Source organism: Rhincodon typus, chromosome 8, assembly GCF_021869965.1.
Source record: "Rhincodon typus isolate 14 chromosome 8, sRhiTyp1.1, whole genome shotgun sequence".
NCBI lineage: Eukaryota > Metazoa > Chordata > Chondrichthyes > Orectolobiformes > Rhincodontidae > Rhincodon > Rhincodon typus.
In genome coordinates, this window is record NC_063339.1 from 91,967,201 (window position 1) to 91,971,718 (window position 4,518).

General features: G+C 41.3%; 1 long non-coding RNA gene across 3 annotated transcripts in view; it reads right to left on the reverse strand.

Moving 5' to 3' along the window:
- Window positions 1-43: 43 nt before the first annotated feature.
- LOC125483837 overlaps window positions 44-4,518 on the reverse strand; it is a 23,384-nt gene continuing 18,909 nt past the window's right edge. For 2 of the 3 annotated variants that reach the window (XR_007262730.1, XR_007262728.1), the window contains 2 exons: window positions 3,982-4,063; window positions 44-694 (listed from right to left, as the gene is read on the reverse strand). This is a non-coding gene — a long non-coding RNA (uncharacterized LOC125483837). The remainder of the gene's footprint in view (window positions 695-3,981; window positions 4,064-4,518) is intronic. The other variant, XR_007262729.1, reaches the window with a different exon arrangement.

The window sequence follows — 4,518 nt, forward strand, 5'->3', positions numbered from 1 at the left end:
GGAATATAGGAACAGGAAGGGACCACTGATTCACTCAGATCTCTTCTTTCAGAATCAGAATTAGCTTTATTGTCCCATGTACTCAAATGAATACAATGAAATACTAAATAAAAGCCAAAAGAATTGCAGATGCTGTAAATCAGAAACAAAAAAACAGAAGTTGCCAGAAAGGCTCAGCAAGTCTGGCAATATCTGTGAAGAGAAATCAGAGTTAATGTTTTGGGTCTGGCGACCCTTAAGTGTATAAGTCGTCACTTACAGCACCATCTTAAGTACAAAGGTCCCCAAGTATAGCTTTTTCAGTTACAGTTCTTTAGAAGAATAGAGGTTAAAAAACAGTCCAGCACTGCAGATTTTAGGAATAAATTATAAAAAGGAGAATAAAAAAAGTTCAGAACAGTCTTCCGATGCAGTCCATGCTGGCATTCAGCCTCCAGTCTGCACCGGGCCTTGACTCCGGACAACACCTAGCTTCAACTTAGGGTTCACAAGACCAGGAGAATGCTCTGGAATCACCTCAAGACAGAAGTCCATGCCAAAGCCATGCTGGGCCAGCAGACTGCATTAACAGGCCGAGAGGATGCCTTGTCGGGTCTGTGCTGAGGCTGAGATTTCCGAGGCTGTGGGTCGGAGGCCACAAGATCCAAGGCCGGGAGGTTGAAGCTGGGAGTTCGGAAGCCACGAGGCCCGATGCCTGGAAAGAGAAGAGGATGATTTAAAAAAAAAAAAAAAAAAAAAATACAGAAGGATGATTAATTGAGGGTCGTATCTCATCTGTGACTCAACTCCATTTACCCTTCAATTGTTTTAATACTGGCTCTCCCAGTCTGTTTCAATCGGATTTAAAGAGACCTTTCATTTATGTCACACCTTCAGTTAGGCAATTGTCCCAAGATATACCTCAGAAACATAAATTTACAAATCTGATCAATTAAATGATGTATCAAAGGGGATCTTGGGAGGCCTGACAAAATCTGGTTGAAGATGTGGGTTTTTAGGAGGTTTTGAAAAGTCCATCTCCCTGTTCCCACGGAGCAAGAAGGGTGTTCTCAGCGCTGCTGGATTTCTGACATTTGGCCTCTTTGCCAATTTTCAGAACAAGAAAACATTCTGTGAATGAAGGACCAAACCACAATGTCAGTCCTGTCACCTATCAATCATCTGAACCCAGATCACAATTACAGCAAGAGTAAAAACAAAATAAGAGTAACAGTGAAATTATCAAGAAATGCACAATCATACTGTTTAGTTTAATGTTTGCTAACTAATGGAAAATCCCAAAACAAAGGTTTACCCCCAGGATTCTTATTATATCATTGCAGTGTTGGTTCAAACATCGAGAAAGAGCTGAAGTCCAGAGTGAGGTGAGAGTGCCTGACATTGACAAAAGACTGCATTCAGCCAAGTGTAATATCAAAGGAGCAATATTCGAATCAATGAGAATCAGTGAATAAACCCTTCTTTGTTTAGGGTCATAGAGGTGCACAGCACGGAAACAGACTCTTTGGTCCAACTTGTCCATGCTGACTCGATAGCCTAAATTAATCTAGTTCCTTTTGTCAACATTTTGCCCATATACCTCTAATCCTTCCTATCCATGTACCCAGCCAGATTCCTCTTAAGTGTTGTAATTATACCGGCCTCCACCATTTCCTCTGGCAGCTCATTCCATACACGCACCACATTCACACATTTTCTGTGTGAAAATGTTGTCCCTTAGGTCCCTTTTACCTCTTTCCCCTCTCACTTAAAACCTATGCCTTCTAGTTTTGGAATCCCCCACCCTGGGGAAATGACTTCGGTTTTCACCTTGCCCCTCATGATTTTATAAACCTCTATAAAAAGGTCATTCCTCAGTCTCCAACAGTTCATGAAAATATCCCCAGCCTATTCAGCCTCTCCCAATAGCTCAAACCCTCCAACCCCAGTAACATCTTTGTAAATCTTTTCTGCACTCTTTCAAGTTTAACAGCATCCTTCCTAAAGCAAGGAGATCAGAAGCGAACGCAGTATTCCAAAAGTGGCCAAACCAATGTCCCGGACAGCCACAACAAAACACCCGATTACTACACGTAATGCACTGACTAATAAAGATAAGCATACTAAACGCCTTTTTCACCACCCTGTCTACCTGCAACTCCACTTTCAAGGAACTATGAACTTGCACTCCAAGTTCTCTTTGTTCAGCCACACTCCCGAGGACCTTACCATTAGGTGTATAAGTCCTGCACTGATTTGCCTTTCTAAAATGCAGCACCTGACATTTATCTAAATTAAACTCATTGATCACTCCACAGCCCATCAGATCAAGATCCCGTTGTACTCTGAGGTAACTTTATTCACTGTCCCCGTGACCTCCCACCCCATTTTGGTGTCATCTGCAAAATACTAACTATACTTCTTATATTCACATCCAAATCGTTTATGTAAATAACAAAAATCAGCAAACCCATCAATGATCCTTGCAGCATTCAGCTGGTCAAAGGCCTGCTGTCCAAAGAGCAACCCTACACCACCACCCTCTATCTCCTACCTTCAAGCCAATTTTGTATCCAAAATGGTTAACTTCCCCCAACATTCCATGTCATCTAACCTTGTTAACCAGTCTACTGTACAGAACCTTGTCAAAAGTCTTGCTAAACCCCATATATACAACATCCACCGCTCTGCCTTCATTAATCTTCTTTGTCACTTCTTCAAAAAACTCAATCAAGTTTGAGAGACACGATTTCCCACAAATAGCCATGTTGACCAGCCGTAATCTATCCTTGTCTTTCCAAATACATGTAAATCCTGTCCCTCAGAAATCCCTCCAACAATGTTCCCTCCTCTGATGTCAGGCTCACCAGTCTATAGTTCCCTGGATTGTCCTTATCACCTTTCTTAAATAATGACACCACATTAGCCACCCTCTAGTCTTCCAGCACCTCATCCATGGCTATCAATGATACAAATATCTCAGCAAGGGGTCCAGCAATCACTTCACTGGCTTCCCACACAGTTCTATGATACACCCGATCATGTCCTGGGGATTTATCTGCCTTTATGCGTTTTAAGATGTCCAGCACTTCCTCCCCTGTAACATGTATCACTATTTATTCTCCAAATTCTCTAGCCTCCCTATCCTCCTCCACAATTAATACTGACACAAAATACTCACTTAGTATCTCACCCATCTCCTGTGGTTCCACAAGTAGGCAGCCTTGTTGATCTTTAAGGGACCCTATTCTCTTCCTTGTTACTCTTTTGTCCTTAATGCATTTGTAGAATCTCTTTGGAATCTCCTTAACCCTATTTGCCAAAGTTCTCTCATGTTCTCTTTTTACCCTCCTAATTCCCTCTGGAGTGTACTTTTACTCCTGAAGTGATTCACTCAATCCCAGCTGTCTATACCTGCCACATGCCTCCTCCTTTTTCTTGACCAGAGCCTCAATTTCTTTAGTCATCCAGCATTCCCTACATCTACCAGCCTCACACTTACAGGTACACACTGCCTCTGGACTCTCGTTATCTTATTTTTGAAGGCCTCCCACTTTGCACCCATCCCTTTACATGTGAATTGTCTGTCCCAATCAATGTTTGAAAGTTCTTGCCTAATACAGTCAAAATTGGACTTCCACCAATTTAGAACTTGAACTTTTGGATCAGGTCTATCCTTTTCCATAACTACTGGGAAGGACATGATTACTGGATATTTAGAAAATAAATGTCTGATTGGACAGATGAGACAGATTTATTAAGGGGAAGTTATGTTTGAGAAACCTGTCCCTTAAGGATGTTGCCAGCACAATCAAAAAGTGAAAACCAGTGAGTGTGGAATATTTAGACTTTCAGAAGGCTTTTGACAACATTTCACACAGGAGACTAATAGAATGAAATTACATTGAATTGAGAGCAATATACGAGGATGGACTGAAGACTGGTTAATAGGCAGAATGCATAGAGTCAGAATAAATTGGTATACTGTGATCAATGGCTTACTTGTTAATTGCTTAGCTGATTCAGGAACTCTGGAGAAATCTTTACTGTTCAGAGTAAACAACAAAATGTGTTTTCACGACAGCTGTAAAACAGAAACAAACATTAGTACCGTGTGGTTTCAAGCATTACCATACTTTGCTTGTTCAACTTTTCTTACAATAAGATACTTACAATTTTCTCAAATGTAACTTGCTAGATTATATGTGACTCTCCTTCTTTCAAAAATTATTCCAAATTCAAATTGACAACAACAGACTCAAAGGTTTCTGTTGTGTCTGGCCTCAGCAGTGTTGTTGGGATAACAGGTTTCATTAGTGGTCCATTAATTTCTTCCCAAACAAACAAACAGATAGTAGGAACTGCAGATGCTGGAGAATCTGAGATAACAAGGTGTAGAGCTGGATGAACACAGCAGGCCAAGCAGCATCTGAGGAGCAGGAAGGCTGACGCTTCGGGCCTAGACCTTTCTTCATTTTTCTGAAAAAGGGTCTAGGCCCGAACCGTTCGGGAAAAGATTAAAATGTCCCTTTACCCCCC